The sequence below is a fragment of the Elephas maximus genome, chromosome 3 (assembly GCF_024166365.1).
Source record: "Elephas maximus indicus isolate mEleMax1 chromosome 3, mEleMax1 primary haplotype, whole genome shotgun sequence".
Taxonomy (NCBI): Eukaryota; Metazoa; Chordata; class Mammalia; order Proboscidea; family Elephantidae; genus Elephas; species Elephas maximus.
Genome location: NC_064821.1, coordinates 25677482 through 25698431, shown reverse-complemented (window position 1 = coordinate 25698431; position 20950 = coordinate 25677482). Strand labels below are relative to the sequence as shown.

At 37.1% G+C, this 20950-nt stretch overlaps 1 pseudogene; it reads left to right on the top strand.

Moving 5' to 3' along the window:
* Positions 1–5031: 5031 nt before the first annotated feature.
* Positions 5032–5968, top strand: LOC126071151 (olfactory receptor 7D4-like; annotated as a pseudogene).
* Positions 5969–20950: the final 14982 nt, after the last annotated feature.

Here is a 20950-nt window from a genome sequence, read left to right as displayed (position 1 = left end):
AAGGCATCAACTCTTCTTCGATCTTCCTTATTCATTGTCCAGCTTTCACATGCATATGATGTGATTGAAAATACCATGGCTTTGGTCAGGCACACCTTAGTCTTCAGGGTGACATCTTTGCTCTTCAACACTTTGAAGAGGTCCTTTGCAGCAGATTTGCCCAATGTAATGTGTCTTTTGATACCTTGACTGCTGCTTCCATGACAGTTGATTGTGGATCCAAGTAAAATGAAATCCTTGACAACTTCAATCTTTTCTCCATTTGTCATGATGTTGCTCATTGGCCCAGTTGTGAGGATTTTTGTTTTATGTTAAGGTGTAATCCATACTGAAGGCTGTGGTCTTTGATTTTCATTAGTAAGTGCTTCAGGTCCTCTTCACTTTCAGCAAGCAAGGTTGTGTCATCTGCATAACACAGGTTGTTAATGAGTCTTCCTCCAATCCTGATGCCCCGTTCTTCTTCATATAGTCCAGCTTCTTGGATTATTTGTTCAGCATACAGATTAAATAGGTATGGTGAAAGAATACAACCCTGACACACACCTTACCTGACTTTAAATCAGTCAGTATCCCCTTGTTCTGTCCAAACAACTGCCTCTTGATCCATGTAAAGGTTCCTCATGAGCACAATTAAGTGTTCTGGAATTCCCATTCTTCGCAGTGTTATCCATAGTTTGTTATGATCCACACAGTCGAATGCCTTTGCATAGTCAATAAAACACAAGTAAATATCTTCCTGATATACCCAGCTTTCTGCCAGGATCCATCTGACATCAGCAATGATATCCCTGGTTCCACATCCTGTTCTGAATCTGGCTCAAATTTCTGGCAGTTCCCTGTCAATGTACTGCTGTAGCTGCTTTTGGATGATCTGCAGCAAAATTTTACTTGAATGTGATATTAATGCTATTGTTCCATAATTTCCATATTTGGTTGGATTATCTTTCTTTGAAATAGGCATAAATATGGATCTTTTCCAGTCAGTTGGCCCGGTAGCTGTCTTCCAAATTTCTTGGTATAGATGAGTGAGCAGTTCCAGAACTGTATCTGTTTGTTGAAACATCTCAATTGGTATTTCATCAGTTCCTGGAGTCATGTTTTTTACCAATGCCTTCAGTGCTGCTTTGAGCCCTTCCCTCAGTGCTGTCAGATCCTGATCATATGCTACCTCTTGAAATGGTTGAACGTTGACCAATTCTTTTAGGTACAGTGACTCTGCATATTCCTTCTATCTTGTTTTGATGCTTCCTGTGTCTTTAAATATTTTCCCCATGTGATTCTTCAATGTTGCAACTTTAGGCTTGAATTTTTCACAGTTCTTTCAGCTTGAGAAATTCTGAGCTTGTTCTTCCCTTCTTGGTTTCTATCTCCAAGTCTTTGGATGCGTCATTATAATACACTATTTTTTCTTCTTGAGCGACTCTTTGAAATCTTCTGTTCAACTCTTTTAATTACCATTTCTTCTATTTGCTTTAGCTTCTTGACATTCAGGAGAAAGTTTCAGAGTCTCTTCTGACATTCCTTTTGACCTTTTCTTTCTTTCTTGTCTTTTTAATGACCACTTGCTTTCATCATGTATGATGTCCTTGATGTCATCCCACAACTTGCTGACCTTCGGTCATTAGTGTTCATTGCATCAAAACTATTCTTGAGATGGTCTCTAAATTCAGGCAGGATATACTCAAGTTCGTACATTATCAGTCGTGGACTTGTTCAAATTTTCTTCAGTTTCAACATGAACTTGCACATGAGCAATTGATGACCTGTTCTGAAATAGTTTGAGTAGTACCCATATGAGCTCTTCTCTGAATGTTGGGTATAATTCTCCAGTGAAACCATCTGGACCAGGACTTTTCTTTTTAAAAAAAAAACCTTTTCAATCTCTTTTCTTGTTATGCACCTTCAGATTTTCAAAATCTGTTATTTTAGGTAGGCAGTGTGTTTCTAGAAATTTGTTTCCTTTAGGTTTTCAAATTTGTTGGAGAATTGTTTTTCATAGTACTGTGGTATGATGGAAACCCTTGTGGCGTAGCAGTTAAGAGCTACAGCTGCTTACTGAAAGGTCGGCAGTTCAAATCCACCAGGCGCTCCTTGGGAACCCTACAGGGCGGTTCTACTCTGTCCTATAGGGCCGCTATGAGTTGGAATCGACTCGACGGCAACAGGTTTGGTGGTATTATAGTTTTTATTTCAGTTGGGTCTGTTGTAATGTCCGCCATTTCATTTCTTATTTGGATTATTTGCTTCCTCTCTTGTTTTTCTTTTGTCAATTTGGCCAATAATTTGTCGATTTTGTTAATTGTTTGAAATAACCAATTTTTAGTTTTGTTGATTCTTTTCTGCTGTTTTCCTATTCTATATTTTGTTTATTTCTGCTCTGATCTTTATTATTTCCTTTTTCTGGTGACTGAAGTCTTCTTTTGCTGTTCTCTTTCTATTTGTTTGAGTTGTATAACCAACGTTTTGATTTTGTCCCTTTTTTCTTTTTTGATGTGTGCATCTATTGCCCTAAACTGATCCCTTGAGCATTGCCTTTCTGTGTCCAGAAAGGATTTCCTATGATGTGTTTTCATTCTCATATTACTCTAGGAATTTTATTATTCCATCTTTGATTTCTTTATTACCCAATGGTTTATAAGCAAGGTGTTATTCAGTTTCCTTGTATTTTATTTTTGTTCCTTGCTCTTCCTGTTATTAATTTCTACTTTTATGGCATTGTGATCAGAGAAGATGCTTTGTATTATCTCAAAGTTTTGGATTTCTTTGAGGGTTGCTTTGTGGCTTACAATGTTGTCTATTCTGGAGAACATTCCATATGCATTAGAAAAGAATGTATACCTTACTGCTATTGGGTGGAGTTTCTCTATACGTCTATGAGGTCAAGTTGGTTGACTGTGACCTTCACACCTTCTGTATCTTTGTTGAGTTACTTTCTACACATTTTGTCCTTTACTGAGAGTTGTGTGTTGAAGTTTCCTATTATTGTGGAAATGTTTGCTGTGGTTTTAAAATAGCCATTCTATATTGGGGTAAGGCAATGGTAGGCAAAGTCACAACCTCTGACTCACAAGTACACATGAAATTACGAGTGTAAGAGGCACATTAAGGTATAGTACTGGTTGCTCTATTTGTGGGCCTTACAGGCTTGTAGTCCTTCCTAGCATTCATTCTCTCCTCTCCATCTCACTGGCCTCTCAAATTCTTTCCATTACCAAACTCACTGCCCCATAGGGCAAACAACTCGTCTATTCTCTGTTTATTGTGTTTGTCGTTTCCTTGCTTCCTCTGACTGACAATTACCTATTCTTCCTCTCTCAGCTCAAATAATCCTATTTCAGAGAAGTCTTTCCTACTTATCTGCCCACAATGAATTATTTGTCCTCAATGATACATTTTTTTCTTTTTAGTTAATTAGCATTATTTATGTATGAATAATACTATTTCCTTTTATGGAAAATGTAAACATTTATTGTCAAGTCTTAAGTTTGGCTTTCAATTTTCTTTGGTGTGATTTGCTCTGTAGAAGTTTTGAATATTTTCAATATAATCTATACAGTGTATTCTTTGTAATTAACTCCACTGATTTTAATACAACACCTCCTCATTTAAGGGCATATACACAACAGCACACTCACACATGCCTTGCATTTGATTTTAATGGTTACGTGCTTTTATTTCCTCCTCTTATCTACACAGTCCATACAGCCTTTCTTCTTCTTGGAAGAATCTATCTGGCAAATGGTTTCCGAAAGAGGGAGCCATAAGGATCTTCACTAATTGGAAGTGCTGCATAGAGGTCAAAAGAAGTAACAGACCTGTTGTGTTTATAATGATCACAAACCCATCTTCAATGGCTTCCCTAGTTTAGGGAGGATATTGATTAACGATAGGCATGCAAGACAGATTTATTGTAATGATAAAAATGGACCCTCACAATTATCAAGAGCCTACTGTGTGTCACAGGAACCACACTAGAGAAAAAATGCATCATCGCATTTAATTCACTCATCAGTCTCATTGTGTAGGGAATATTTACTATTCTCATTGGAGAAGTGAGGTATCTGCAGCTAAGAGAGATTAAGTAACTTTATCAGTGTCACACAGGTAATAAGTTGGTACAGCCAAAATTCTATTGCAGACAGTATTATTCAAACACTCATTTTTGAAATCACAGTAGGTTAGGAGAATTATGTACCTAAAATAATTGTCATAAAAAAACAGATTAATAATAGCAATAGCTATTATTAACTGGGGGCCCTGTAGACACAGATCTTAAGTGTTCTGCTACTAACCAAAATGTCATTGGTTCGAATCCACTGGATGCTTCTCTGGAAAAGATGTGGCAGAGGACTTCCATAAAGGCTACAGCCTTGGAAACTCTACGGGGCAGTTCACCTTTGTTCTGTAGTGCTGCTGTGAGTCTGAATTGACTCAACAGCAATGAGTTTATTCTTTTGGTTTTGTTTTTTGGTGTTATTAATTGAGATCCTCCCATTCAGAGAGGCATTTCAGAACATCACAAAGAAGGTAATAGTAATAGCCATATTTTTAAAAAAGAAAAAAAATAAGTCACCATGAGGTAACTGTCACATCAATAGGATACGACAGGTCACATTTAAAAAATGGATTTTCAATTCAGATGACTTTTAATAATGAACATGGAGCTACCAGAATGAAGGAGGTATGGGGATTTTCAGGGAGAAGAACATACCTGGGGGCTCACATAACATGTTTCCAGTTACTTTGGAACAATATTGAAGAGGAAATTGGTTTATGTGCATAGATTCAAATAGGAGAATTAGAACCAGTGAAGAGATGCTAAAAAAAAGAGAGATTTCTGCTAAATTAAAGTGCTGAGTAATTATGCACACTTAAAATGGAAAACGGTTACCTGTGACTTAGAGAATCACTATCGTTGTAAGGAGCCAATAACAAAATACAGGTGGTATTGTAAAGTGATGACTTGCTGTGTTACCAGTTAACTGTTCATTGAATGTTGCTTTTACCTTCTCCAGCCTACATGCTAGCTACATGGAAGCAGAAAACCAAACAAAAATTTCAGAATTCCTCTTGCTGGACATCTTGGAGGACTCTGTACTTCCTCCCCTCTTTTTTGGACTCTTCCTGTCCATGTACCTGGTCACCGTGCTTGAGAACCTGCTTATCATTCTTGCCATCAGCTTTGACCCCCACCTCTACAACACAGGTATGTCTTTCTCTCCAACTTGTTCTTTGTTGACATCTGTTTCATCACTATCAAGGACCCAAAATTGCTGGTGAACCCCCAGTCATAGGGCAAGGACATCTCCTACGTAAGATGCCTCACTCAGGTGTGTTCCTTCATGATCTTTGCTGGACTGGACAATTTTCTCCTGACCATAACGGCACTGGCTGGTTAGTGGCCATCTGTCACCTCTGCATCATACTGTCGTCATGAACCCCTGGCTCTGTGTCTTTTTGGTTCTGATGTCTTGTGCCATCATTTGCTGGGTCTCTGCTTCATATTCTACTGATGATATGGCTGAACTTCTGTATAGGCACTGAAATTCTGCATTTCTTCTTTGAGTTGGCTCAGATCATCAGGTTGGCCTGCTCTGATACCCACATCAATAACATCTTCTTGTATGTGGCAACTGCCCTGTTAGTTGTGTTTCTTCTCTCAGAAATGCTCTTCTCTTACTCTCAGATTGTCTCCTCCTAACTAATGAGGATGTCATCTGCTGGGGGCGAGTATAAAGCATTTTCCACCTGGGAGTCTCACCTCTCCTTGATTCCCTTGTTCTACGGGACAAGCCTTGGGGCCTGCCTTAGTTCTTTGGTAACCCATTCTTCCCAGAGAAGCTCTATTGCCTCAGTGATATACACTGTAGTCACACCCATACTGAACCCCTTCATATACAGCCTAAGAAATAAGGATGTAAAGGGAGCCCTGGGAAGGCTCTTCTGTAAAGCTGCCTCTTGTCCATGATGGTCACTGGTCTGAGGTCTAAATGGGCCTTGTGGTCCTCAAAGCCAAATGTCATGAATTTAAATATTCTGATTTTTTCTTCTTCCCCAAAAGACACGCATCAACATCTTCCAACCCCAAAGCACCTATGACTTTGCTTTCTACTTCTTATCATATCATTTTTCCTTAACTCTTTCCTCAGTAATTCCTTTTGATTCTTCTTTCCTATGCTGTCCATGAATTTCTTTGGCCAGCTTTCTTAGAGCCATTCTTGAAAATGCCAACCTTAGATTTGCAACATTTATCATGTCAAGTGCTGACATGGTTTCCTCAAAGGTTAATCTCTCAAGCATTGATGCTCTTCAACTTAATTTGATTATGTGTGTGCTTTTCCCTCTAAGAAATAAAATTAAAATCATACAATAGTCATAACCAAGCACTTGCCACTTCTGAACTGTGCTCATTGCTTTACATATATGATTTCATTTAACCACTACAACATTTCTTTGAGAAATATATTCTCATTTCTCCCATTTTTCAGAGGAAGAGTCTGAGATTAAGAAGGATTCCAACCTGGCAACCTATCATTGAGTTAATACTCCTAACTTTGGTATCCTACTTTTCATAACAATAATAATGTCATTTTCAACTACAAGGGTGGAAATCTAGATTTGATAGATGGTGTTTTCAGATGGTTCATAGCAATATACTGCCTAGGATAATCTGAAACTGATCCATTCTTTGTGGTCCTTACTTGCTTCTTTTCTTCCTTCCTTTCTCCTTTCTTCTTGACTTTCTCTCTTTCCTTATTTTATTTTACCTTTATGTCTTGTCATTGCAGTTTTAAGATACACTGTCCAAGGTCTGAAAGGATGTACTAACGAGTACAATGAAATAAGAGTTGTTCCTTCACATGGTTTAATTTTCTTGAACTCTCTGGAGATGTCATCAGGAATGGTAGTTACACACTTGTGAGATACATTCAGTACTTCATTTTTTGAGAAGAATATTGGTAGAATTAAAGCTGACCAGTGAAAGTGGGTAGTAAACTCTGTCAGTGCTCCTCCCACATTCCTGGGATCCTCTCCCTATCTCTATTTTGCATGCCGGTCTGTCAATGAACAACACCAGCTGGAACCTACTTTGCACAATGCATGGTGAAAGAAGTGACCAGGAATTATGTATTCCCAGGGACAGCCTACACTGAGAGGTGTGGGATATACCACCTTACCTGGAATAATTCTAGGTGTGGGTTTTGCACATTCTCCAAAATTTCCCCACAGGATAAAAACTCTGCTTGCTCACTGTGGTAGCTGACTTAATGAAAGCTTTATTGGATGTATTTTTCACCTGTGTCACTTCTCCTTTCTCCCAACCATATCCCTTGCTCTTTCAAGTAAATTGCTTGCACTTGAATCCTTGTCTCAGTGTCAGTTTCTGGGAGAACCAAAACTAAGACAGTTGATAAAGACTGTGAGGGATATAAAGGGAGTCATGAAAAGAAGTGGAGATTCTGGGGCCAAAACAAAACTAAAAAAAGAGGAAACAAATAATTTACTGAAGAATCATAATTTGTTAGTGAGAAAAGACTTGTTCAATATAGTTTCAATTCACTATGATTCCATTAAGTTTTATCAACTATGTATTTATTATCTACTATGTACAAATTGAGGAGGAGACCAGAGAGGAATACAAAAGAGAAAGAAAAGGATTTCAATTCAGAGTGATAAGCATAATCACTTAGTAGAAGCTGTTGTAAAACAAGGTAAATATTTTCAACTCACCTTGAATAATTTCATGGACAACTTTCTGGAAATTTATTTCTAACAACTTTATTGAGGTATAATTTGCATGCCATGAAATCAACCCATTGTTGCAATTCAAAGGTTTAAGTAAATTTATTTAGCTGTACAATTGTCTCCCCAGTACAGTTTTAGAAAGTCATGTACTACAAAGACAGAGACCATTTGGTCAGAGGAATCTTAGGCGGCTTTGAATATGTGACACCCATAATGACATAGGAGTTAGGCAGTGCTCCAGGTCCTGTCAAAAATCTTCCATAAATATTTTATAAAGCAATATTTTAGATAGTTTTTCCTAGTCTCCTCCACTACCTCTTTTCTATAACTATATAGGAGAAAGGTAGATAAGAGTGCTCTGCTGTCTGTTCTTTTGTATTGAATGGTTTATTAAAACAACCCCAGGAGTTCTGGATTTATCCTGTAAGACTTGTTACCTGAAAAGTATTTATCATTGGGACTGTTTCTTAATAGTATTTGGGAAAAATTAGTGTATTTTTAAACATTTAATTAAAGCAGGGAGAATATCTGTCCTACTGGTTTTATTTTCAGTTTCGTTCAGTTTTAGGCATCCAGATTTATTGATACACACATTTTGTAGAAGGAAGGTTTAATGAGAATCTACTACGTTTTAGGTGCTGGGGACAAAGTTGTGCAGAAAAAATAGTTCCTGTCCTTAACTAGCTTATGTTTCAGTGTGGGAGAAAGAAAACAAACAAGTTAACCAATAAAAATATTTGAATTGTCTGTTAAAAAACCCGTTGCCATCGAGTTGATTCTGACTGATAGCAACCCTATAGGACAGAGTAGAACTGCCCCATAGAATTTCCAAGGAGCGCCTGGTGGATTGAAACAGCTGTCCTTTTGGTTAGCAGCTGTAGCTCTTAACCACTAGCCACGAGGGTTTCCATTTGAACTGCAGAAAGTGCTAAAAAAAAAAAAAAAAAAAAAAAAAAAAGAAGTAGCGCAAAATAATGGAGCAAGATTTATTTTAGATAATATTTTCAGTACCATGATAAAATAATAGAAAATGGAATGTGTTTAATATTATTCCTCGACAGTCTTGACCAGAATTTCTCAACCACAGCACTACTGACATTTTAGACTGGATAATTCGTTATTGCGGGGGACTGTCCTGTGCATTAGGATGTTTAACAGCATCCCTGGCCTCTACCCACTATATGCCAGCACTCTGCTCCCCAACTCTGACAACCAGAAATGTGTCCAGACATTATCAGTTGTCCCCTAGGATGCAAAATAGCCCTGGTTGAAAATCAGTGGTCCAGAAGCTGCAGGAATTGATGGCCTTAGATTTCCAGGAGACAGGAAAAATAGGAAAAGCAACATTTAATGGAGGATAAAACATCAGTTTATTACTTCAAAGGTTGAGTTATAGGAAACTACAGAATACATCATTGGTGCTATTATTTCAGAGGTCAAATATATTGGTTTGGCATTCATCAGTCTGCACTTGTGGCAGTATAATCAATTAATTGCATAGATAGAGGAAGAAATTACTGCTTAGAGAGTCAAAAGACAAGATGATGCTTGGCTGAATCTACGTATGATTCTTCAGTTCTTAGTTAGAGGGCCTCTACCAGATACATGATCTCATTGGACACTCTACCCATCCATCACAACATTAGCCACTATCGTAATTAAATGATTTTTGTGTACAATTATTTTATTGATGAATGTTCTCCCAAATATTCTCCTGAGCTTTGAATCCCATCTATTCCTAATGTTTTAGGTACTTTGCACTATCACTTATCCCTTCTTTATCCTGTATATTCCAATATCTGCATACAAGATTATAATTTCCAATGTAGTGAAACACATTCTCATATCTTTCAATGTAAATGAGACTCATTTATCAGCCCATATTCCCCTTTGGGTATTGCTCCAAACTTTTAAATATTTGGACTGCACTTACATTTCCATTTCTACACTGCTCACTCTCTCCTCAACCAACCTCATCTGAAGTCTTTCTACTCCATCACATTCACTCTCCCTGAAGTCTGCAGTGAACTCATGTCCTCAATAAATTCTAAGGGACATTTTCAGTCTTCAAACTGCTTGATTTTTCAGTAGTAAAGTTAATAATGACAGCATTCTCATCCTTGAAATAGGGACCTTATTCAGCTTCCATGGTATGGTAGGTTCCAGGTGGACTCCACATGGCCCATAAGCCTGCCAAAGATTCCTTAACCAAAATGCATTTCATTTTATCACAAAGGGATTTTGAGCGTCAGAGCTATTTAGAGTTCTCGTGGCCTTAACACATCCCTTAGGGAGAAACTCCTAACTTTGAAGTTACACCTTGTTAAAGAGAGTCAAGAATTACAGCAATAACTTAAAGAGCATGTAGGTCCTGGGAGACTTCTTTAAAGGAAGATGAGGGAACTTGTTTAATCTCCAGGAAAAAGATCTTGTTGGGTGCAAGTGTTTCAACATACTAGATAAAGAAGAAATAATTAGAAGAAATTCTTCTTTCACCACAGCTACCTTCAGGGAGACAGAACAGGCAGAAATTTTCCTTTCTATTATTTCCTTTGTACCCCAAGGAAGCTAAATTGTGTAAATAGTAGAATGACAATAAAACAATTTATTTAATAAGATGCTTTGAGAATTCAGCCCCTAAGGGCCTGGAAATTTTAAATTAGCTCCCAGGGCCCCTGAAAGAAACTATCTTAGACCTCTAGAGATGCAAGTTAGACATTTTCTGTTTAGTGCATCTCCCTGTTATTTCTGGGGAAAATTATTGCAGCAGAAAGAGCAAAGGTACCCAAGGAATTTCATGATGCTATCTCAAAGCCGGTGTATTCTAGTTGGTTATGTGTGGAAGAAGTAGACAGTGAAGAAAAAAATCTTTATTAGGCTCAAGCACCAGGGACACAGACAAGAACAGGGGTTCTGAAACTGTGGTGCCTGGACCAGCAACATCAGCAGCACCTGGGAGCTTGTTAGAAATGCAGATCTTTGGCCTGCAGCCCAGATATACTAAGTCTGAATCTCCAGGGATGGGTCGCAGACATTTGTGACTTAGTAAGCCCCAGGTAAATCTTATCAAGCACAGCTAAACTTTGTGAACAGCTGCCCTAGGAGATTTGCTGTAATGGATCAATGAAGGACTCACACACGGCTGTATCTTCAGAGATTTGAGGGCTCTCCACCTCCAAAAGCTTATCTACAAATAGTGACACATTTGTTTTTGACATTACAATACTTATGTACCCTTTCTTTGCCATTATATTGCATTTGTTTGAATTAGCAAAATGATATTAAATACTTATCATTTATAGCATTAGTCCTTTGACTATTCATTAATTGCCATTTCTTAATACTTCTATGTTGAATGTTACCTCGTTTTTAAAAATCAACATTCTTTATCATTTTAAAGAGTGTCTCAGGAAAAGACAACTTTCAGTGCAGTCACTGTGACGGAGGCGTAATATGCTGACCATGCTCTCTAATTGTAGTCTGGATTTCTAGACTTACAGCTATGTTTTTGAGAAAATATATTTTTCCTGGGTAGTCAAAACCAGGACACAAAACCATATGCCCCAAGGGGCTGTAACCAAGTGACCACCTGCACTCCTCAAACTACAAATACTCCAGAGGAGTACTGTCTGCGTACTATTGCCAACAAGATATTTTTGAAAGATATACCAAAAAAAAAAAAAAAACATGTAAGCATCTTGTGAAACTATATGTAATCACTAATTATACTTTTAATAATCAGTAACCAATCAGAATGTGATTATTACTCTAGTTATTAATTTTCCTGTAATTTCCCTCCCTATGGTTTGGTTCCTCTTTTTACCCTGTAAGAATACTTGTATAGCAAAACTGCCCCAGAACTACTTCGTTCCATTTTCAATGGGCTACATAGTTCCCCAATTGCAATTGTTTTAAACGCTTAATAAACCTCACTGTTTTAACTTGAAACAACGTTCAAGTTTTTCTCTACAACATTTTGGTGTCAGAACTGGAACTCAAAGGCAATTTGTCTGCTAAATGACCTCAGGAGGGGACTGTGGAATGTTGGCACCTGTATGAACCATTTGCATGCTCAATCCACTTTCCCAGTTCTAGAGAATCTTCACCACGTAAAACCTCTTGGACCAAAGATCTCCCCTCTTTGTGTTTGAAGTTCTCTGAGGTTTATTAATGGTCTTTCATCTCTTTCAGCTCACTGGAGAGCATTTTGCCTAGTTTGTTATCTGGCTAATTGCAGCTTGTTTCCGGTTATGTGAACTCATTTTGTTTTTCTCTAAACGCCCATTAAACTTTCTTCAGGTGTGTTTTTTGGTGAAAAGTCTCCGGGGTGGATTTAACACGTGTGGTTGTAGTCTTAGTGATGATACAGAGTACCATTAGCCACAGTATGTGCTCATGAAGGGGGATTTAGTGTTTTCTGCACCATGAATTATGATCCAAGCTCCTTTAAATTAAAATCAGTTTGAATGGTTTCTCGTAATTTTTAGATGAACACTGCAGTACACTGGCATAAAATTGTCTGAGAGAAACCTAAGTTTTCTTTTAAACTGTGGTGCACCATTTTTGTTTTCTATTGCCAGCAAAATAAACTGAGTTCAAAAAGAATGTTCCATGTGTTGTCTTGTACGTTATTTGAGATAGCCTTACAGAATGGTAAATTTAAGTAATTGTTTCATTTCATGTTTAAGTTTTTGTGTGTCTTGTCTCAAAAGGCATGAGTAGCAGTTGTTAGCTTTCTTTTCTTTTCTCATAAAAAAGCCTTTTAAATCTTGGAGAAACTGCTTAGTGTGCCTAGGCTTCTAAAAGCTACATTAAGGACTTCGTGGATGAATTCTTGAAGATTCTTGAGGATGTTAAAGCTTGCTCTTAGAGACTGAAAAGGCACATGAAAAAAAGTCTTTGTGTGCTTAGAGAAATGAAAGTGACTTTTTAGGAAGTGATGTCAAAAAGACAAGAAGAATTCAGGGTTATAGCATTTGGATAGAAGAGATTAATCAAGACTTTGAAATAGCCTTTGGGAATGTACCCTAGCAGGTAGGATATAAATTCATTCCGGTTAAGTTTTTATTCTTTTATAGTATGTCAGCTTAAATTAGGCTCCAGAATCCTCTTAAGTAACTTAAGCTGAATTGAACATATGGGACGTTTTTAAAATCTGAAGTCTAAGATTTCAGAGCTAATGCCTGAATTTTTCAGAGTTGAAAACCTGAAAGTTCTTTTAACTCCTGCTTTTTAGAATGTACACAATTTTTCTTTTCTGGCCAGAAGCCATCTAAGACCTAAATTTCTGCTTTTCAAACAAACAAACCAAAAACTGGAAAAATTTCTGAGAGCTATCCTACCTGCTAGGGTACATTCCCAAAGGCTATTTCAAAGTCTTGATTAATCTCTTCTACCCAAATGCTATAACCCTGAATTCTTCTTGTCCTTTTGACATCACTTCCTAAAAAGTCACTTTCATTTCTCTAAGCACACAAAGACTTTTTTTCATGTGCCTTTTCAGTCTCTAAGAGCAAGCTTTAACATCCTCAAGAATCTTCAAGAATTCATCCACAAAAACTGCAAACAAATGACTAAAGTTTAGGATCGAATTTCACTTTTTTTTTTTTTTCCATTTAACTTCTTCGAGACTTTGTGTTTGTTCCATTTTGTTTTGTCCAGGAGAGACATTCCCAAATACTACTTGTGTAAATCTAATCTTCATTATTAACAGCAATCAAATATTCTTTATCCTGAGGGATTTTGAGTTTGTAGACTCTCAGACCTTATAAACTGTTAGCACAATTAATTAATTATTATTGATTGATTAATGTAATAAGATGTTAATTGGTTGGTTGGTATAGTTGATTAATTGATGATTGCTTGTTGACAGTCCCTGCTAGGATTGTTGAGTCTGAAAGTCCTAAATTTTAAACAAGCTTGAGCCTTTAATAGTTTTAATAGGTATTTTTGAACTTTAAAAAAATATTAAGGTAATATTTGTTTAAACTTGTTAGAACTCTACAACTGCTCTTTCTATCTTCCTTGTAACAATTCATCCTTTTGCTCTTCAGAGACAATTCATCTTTCTTTTCTGTTTGGCAGAAGTTTCTCTTTCTGTACCTTCAAAGATAATTCCTCTTTCTGTAACCTTGATTCTGAACTACTAAGCTGTCAAAACTGGATTCCTAAAAATTACTTTTTCAAAACTGAAGTTTTCAAGTCTAAGGCATTTAGGGTTATTGTTCTGGATTTTTTTTTTTTTTGAGTACACTTAGTTGGTAACTGTTCTAAGTTCTTCCTACTGAGTGTGTTTGGAAATAATTTAAAACTTTAGTAATCACTTTGAGAAAATGAATTTCTACTTAATCTTTTCCTTCCCCGTACTTACAACTATTACAAGGAATCTTGACATTAGAAAAAAGATTGTTATATATTAAAACACAAGCAAAAAGAACAATTTAAACAAAAAGTCTCACAAGTACAACCAGATAAGCTTATGGCTTTAAAACTCTAACAGTTTCAGACACAACCCAATAACCTTTTCAGTTGCAAATCTACTGTTTGTTTTTATTGTAAAAACCAAATCATCTTAAAAAAAAAAGTTTTCAGTTTAATAAAGACAGAAAAGGAACAAATTGAGGTCCCCATCACCCACAGGAGGCCAGCAACCATCAGCATAACCAGCCTCCAAGAAATTAACAGAGCTCTTTCCTTTAATAACATTAAAAATACAAAAAGGAGAGTCACTAATTAGAAACAACTCCCTCTACCCTCCAAACAGACATGGTCTCTCAAAATAATTTCATGGGTGGCCCAAGTTCTTTAGCCCACCATGAAAAGGAGAGAATAAATGATCTAAATTAAATTTCTATTCACAATTTGAAGAAAAATTTATAACATTTACGAAGAACAGGAAGTTGTCTTCTATATGCAGACCTTTGTTCTCTCTCTCTCTCTTTTTTTTTTTTTTTTCCAAAACTCAGCTCACCTAGTTACTTATTGGTAAATGTCTGCTTATCAATAAATTGTTATAGTTTTTTGTTTGTTTCCCAGATTTGCCTTGATTAATTTCTTGAAATTTATAATGGACTCCTTGGTTCTCAGTAAATAATAGTATCAATTTATATAATTTTTGTCTTATGTCTAAGTTTTATATTGTCTTAAAAACCATGAGTTGGGCCTATGGTAGCTACAGGTAGTCTATTTAAAAGTTCGCTGAAGAAGATAAATTGGTTGGTTGGTTAGTACAGCCAGGCCTTTAAGTTATTTCAAAACTATCTCTTCACAAAACCTCTCTTTTTCTTTACCAGATACTGTAAAACATGCAAAAGAGAAGGTAACAGTTTTCTACTTCTAGATAGTATCGTTGAATTTAAGTTATGATGTTTCTAATTGGTGTAATGATAAAAAGCACTTATAAAATTAAAAGGTTTCAGTGTTTTCAGAAAATAATAAAAATTAATTCATTTTGTTAATGAAAAAGGGGCTTTAACTTTTACTTTTCAGACAATAAACAGCTAGAAGAGAAATTTTAAAAAGAAATTTATTTAAACTGGCTAAAGTTCTTTTTTTATCATAACTAAAGATTTAGTAGGTTAATTTATAAAAATTTTAAGAGCTTTCAGTGTCAAATAACATGAAACAAATGAATTTTTCAGGATTAAAATTAAAAAGAAATTCCTTAGTTACTAAGAGTTTAATTTTATTCTGATACAAATTGCCTCAAAGACAAGAGTTGAACCTCATTAAATTAAGGTTCCCTGGTGGTTAAGAGTATGGCTGCTAAACAAAAGATTGACAGTTCAAATCCACCAGCTGCTCATTGGAAATGCTATGGGGCAGTTCTACTCTGTCCTATAGGGTCACTATGGGTCAGAATCAACTTGACGGCATAGGAAAAGGTGAAAATAAAGTCTCACAGTTTTGATGGGACTAAGGCTTTTACCTTTAAAACCCTTGCTTTAAATAAGTTAAGTATTGTTTCTCAGCCCCCACATGTCTGTCAGTTTGTCAAACTGTGGGAGCTTGTGTGTTGCTGTGATGCTAGAAGCGTTGTCACCGGTATTCAAATAGCAGTGGGGTCACCCATGGCAGACAGGTTTCAGGCTAAGCTTCGAGACTGAGCTTCCAGACTAAGACAAACTAGGATGAAGAATCTGGTGGTCTATTTCTGAAAACAATTAGCCAGCAAAAACCTTATGAATAGCAGTGAAACATTGTCTGATATAGTGTCAAAAGATGAACCCCTCAGGCTGAAAGACACTCAAAACGCAACTGGGGAAAAGCTGCCTTCTCAAAGGAGCATCAGCCTTAACGACATGGACGGAGTCAAGCTTTTGGAACCTTCATTTGTTGGTGTGGTGTGACTCAAAATGAAAAGAAACGGCTGCAAACATCCATTAATAATCGGAACGTGGGATGTATGAAGTATAAATCTAGGAAAATTGGAAATTGTAAAAAATGAAGTGGGGCATATAAAGATCAATATCCTAGGCATTAGGAAGCTGAAATGGGCTGGCATTGGCCATTTTGAATCAAACAATCATATGGTCTATTTTGCCCGGAATGAAGAGGAATGACTTTGCATTCATCATCAAAAAGAACATTTCAAGATCTATTCTGAAATACAGTACTTTCAGTGACAGGATAATATTCACATGCCTCCAAAAAAAAAAAAATTTTTTTTTTATAAGGAAGACCAGTGAATAGGACTATTATTCAAATTTATGCAGCAACCACTAAAGCCAAAGTTGAAGAAATTGAAGATTTTTACCAACTTCTGCAGTCTGAAGTTGATTAAACATGAGATCAGGATGTGTTGATAATTACTGGTGATTGAAATGTGAAAACTGGAAACAAAGGATTGGTAGTTGGAAAATATGGCCTTGGTGATAGAAATGATGCTGGAGACTGCATGATGAATTTTGCAAGACCAACAACTTCTTCATTGCAAATACCATTTTTCACCAACGTAAACCGAGACTATACACATGGACCTGGCCAGATGGAACTCACAGGAATCAAATGGACTGCATCTGGGGGAAGAGATGACGGAAAAATTCAATATCCTAAAAAATCTCACCAAAATAGGAATAGAAGGAAAATTCCTCAACATAATAAAGGGCATTTATACAAAGCCAACAGCCAACATCATTTTTTTTTTTTCTATACAAAGCCAACAGCCAACATCATCGTAAATGGAGAGTGCCTGAAAGCATTTCCCTTGAGAACGGGAACCAGACAAGGATGCCCTTTATCACCGCTCTTATTCAACATTGTGTTGGAGGTCCTAGCCAGAGCAATTAGGCTAGGCAAAGAAACAAACGGCTTCCAAATTGGCAAGGAAGAGGTAGAATTATCTCTATTTGTAGATGACACGATCTCATACACAGAAGAGCCTAAGAAACCCTCCAGAAAACTACTGAAACTAATAGAAGAGTTCGGCAGAGTTTCAGGTTACAAGATAAACATACAAAAATTACTTGGATTCCTCTACATCAACAAAAAGAACATCAAAGAGGAAATCACCAAATCAATACCATTCACAGTAGCCCCCAAGAAGATAAAATACTTAGGAATAAATCTTACCAAAGATGTAAAAGACCTATACAAAGAAAACTACAAAGTACTAGTGGAAGAAACTAAAAGGGACCTACATAAGTGGAAAAACATACCCTGCTCATTGATAGGAAGACTTAACATAGTATAAATGTCTATTCTACCAAAAGCCATCTATATATACAATGCACTTCCGATACAAATTCCAAAGACATTTTTTAATGTGATGGAGGAACAAATCACCAACTTCATATGGAAGGGAAAGAAGCCCTGGATAAGTAAAGCATTACTGAAAAAGAAGAAGAAAGTGGGAGGCCTCACTCTACCTGATTTTAGAACCTATTATACAGCCACAGAAGTCAAAACACCCTGGTAGTGGTACAACAGCAGACACATAGACCAATGGAAGAGAATTGAGAACCCAGATATAAATCCATCCACATATGAGCAGCCCAGTGTCAGTTAACTGGGGAAAAGATAGTCTTTTTAACAAACGGTGCTTGCACAACTGGATATCCATCTGCAAAAAAATGAAACAGGACCCATACATCACACCATTCACAAAAACTAACTCAAAATGGATCAAAGACCTAAACATAAAGTCTAAAATGATAAAGATCATCGAAGAAAAAATAGGGACATCGTTAGAAGCCCTAATACAAGGCATAAACAAATATACAACATTACTAAAAATGACGAAGAGAAACCAGATAACTGGGAGCTCCTAAAAATCAAACACCTATGCTCATCTAAAGACTTCACCAAGAGAGTAAAAAGACCACCTATAGACGGGGAAAAAATTTTCAGCTATGACATCTCTGACCAGTGCCTGATCTCTAAAATCTATAAGATTCTGCTAAAATTCAACCACAAAAAGACAAACAATCCAATTAAAAAATGGGCAAAGGATATGAACACGCACTTCACTAAAGAAGATATTCAGGCGGCTAACAGATACATGCGAAAATGCTCTCAATCATTAGCCATTAGAGAAATGCAAATTAAAACTACAGTGAGATTCCATCTCATTCCAACAAGGCTGGCATTAATCCAAAAAAACACAAAATAATGAATGTTGGAGAGGCTGTGGAGAGATTGGAACACTTATACACTGCTGGTGGGAATGTAAAATGATACAACCACTTTGGAAACCGGTCTGACATTTCCTTAAAAAGCTAGAAATAGAACTACCATAAGACCCAGAAATCCCACTCCACAGAGTATATCCTAGAGAAATAAGAGCCTTTTCACGAACAGATATATGCACACCTATGTTTATTGCAGCACCGTTTACAATAGCAAAAAGCTGGAAGAAACCATGGTGTCCATCAACAGAAGAATGGATAAATAAATTATGGTATATTCACACAATGGAATACTACGCATCGATAAAGAACAGTGAGGAATCTGTGAAACATTTCATAACATGGAAGAACCTGGAAGGCATTATGCTGAGTGAAATTAGATGCAAAAGGACAAATATTGTATAAGACCACTATTATAAGATCCTGAGAAATAGTTTAAACTGAGAAGAACACATTCTTTTGTGGTTATAAGAGGGGGGAGGGAGGGAGAAGGTTATTTACTGGTTAGATAGTAGATAAGAACTACTTTAGGTGAAGGGAAGGACAACACTCAATACATGGGAGGTCAGCACAACTGGACTAAACCAAAAGCAAAGAAGTTTCCTGAATAAACTGAATGCTTAGAAGGTCAGCGGAGCAGGGGTGAGGGTTTGGGGACTATGGCTTCAGGGGACATGTAAGTCAATTGGCAAAATAATTCTATTAAGAAAACATTCTGCATCCCACTTTGAAATGTGGCATCTGGGGTCTTAAACACTAGCAAGCGGCCATCTAAGATGCATCAATGAGTCTCAACCCACCTAGAGCAAAGGAGAATGAAGAACACCAAGCTCACAAGGTAATTATGAACCCAAGAGACAGAAAGGGCTACATGAGCTAGAGACTACATCATCCTGAGACCAGAAGAACTAGATGGTGCCCTGCCACAGCCAATGAGTGCCCTGACAGGGAGCAGAACAGAGAACCCCTGAGGGAGCAGGAGAACAGTGAGATGCAGACCCCAAATTCTCATAAAAAGATTAGACTTAATGGTCTAAGACTAGAAGAATCCTGGCAATCATGGTCCCCAAACCTTCTGTTGGCCCAGGACAGGAACCATTCCCAAAGCCAACTCATCATACATGGATTGGACTGGACAATGGGCTGGAGAGAGATGCTGATGAGGAGTGAGCTACTTGCATTATGGGGACACTTGAGACTATGTTGGCATCTCCTGTCTGGAGGGGAGATGGGAGGGTAGAGGGGTTAGAAACTGGCAAAATGGTCACAAAAGGAGAGACTGGAAGGAGGGAGTGTGCTGACTCATTGGGGGAGAATAAGTGGGAGTATGTATATATGTAGTAAGGTGTATATAAGTTTATATGTGAGAGACTGACTGGATTTGTAAACTTTCATTTAAAGCACGATAAAAAATTATTAAAAAAATTTCAATATCCTCAGTCAGAACAAGCCAGGGGATGACTGCAGAACAGATCATCAATTACTCATACGCAAGTTAAAGTTGAAACTGAAGCAAATTAGAACAAGTCCATGAGAGCCAAAATACGACCTTGAGTACATCTCACTTGAATTTATAGACCATCTCAAGAATAGATTTGATGCATTGAACACTAATGACCGAAGACCATATGAATTGTGAATGACATCAAGGATATCGTGCACGAAGAAAGCAAGAGGTTGTTAAAAAGACAGGAAACAAAGAAAAGACCTGAATTGATGTCAGAAGAGACTCTGATACTTGCTCTTGAACATTGTGTAGCTAAAGCAAAAGAAAACCTCATGGCTTGGATCAGATGCACCTTAGTCTTCAAGGTGATATCTTTACTTTTCAACACTTTAAACAGGTCTTTTGCAGCAGAATTTGCCCAATGCAGCGCATCTTTTGATTTCTTGACTGTGCTTCCATCAATGTTGATTGTGGTTCATTTTTTATTCTATTTCCCCCTCTTCTCCTTAAAAGCCTCATTGTGATTATCCTGTATTGAGTCTTTTTTTGGGGGGGGGGGAAATGGCCTCCCTATATGCATACAAATTAGCTTACTAACTAACTAACCCACTGCTTTTGAGTCAATTCTGACTCACAATGACTACACAGGGTTTCCAAGACTGTAGATCTTTTTTTTTTTTTTTTTGGCAGGGGTGGGAGGGAGGAGTGAAGTAAAGGAAAGACACCAGTCTGCAAATCAGGAACTGAGTGCTGGCTCTGCCTTGCTGTGTGACCTTAGACAAACAAGTCACTTTACCTCTTTGGGCCTCAGCTTCCTCATTATTTGGCTATTGGAAGCATTCACAATTTTCTTAAGAATATTGCCAATTAGGTAAGCCTGGCTAAAATGAACCACAGATTTTAAAGTAGAGTTTTAAAATAGTCTAGTTCCTTTTTGTTAGTTTCTCTGATTTTTTTCTCAAAAGTAATAAGTGCTCAGGACAGGAAAAAGGAAGTCAGAAGATACAGCCAAGAAAAAAATTGTTCATAAACAATACTTAAAAGGGGCAGCATGAGAAAGAGATTATAGGGAGTTAATGTTCTGGGTATTATAGCATTGTTTCTACATGGCTTGCATGGTTAGCTTTTGCAT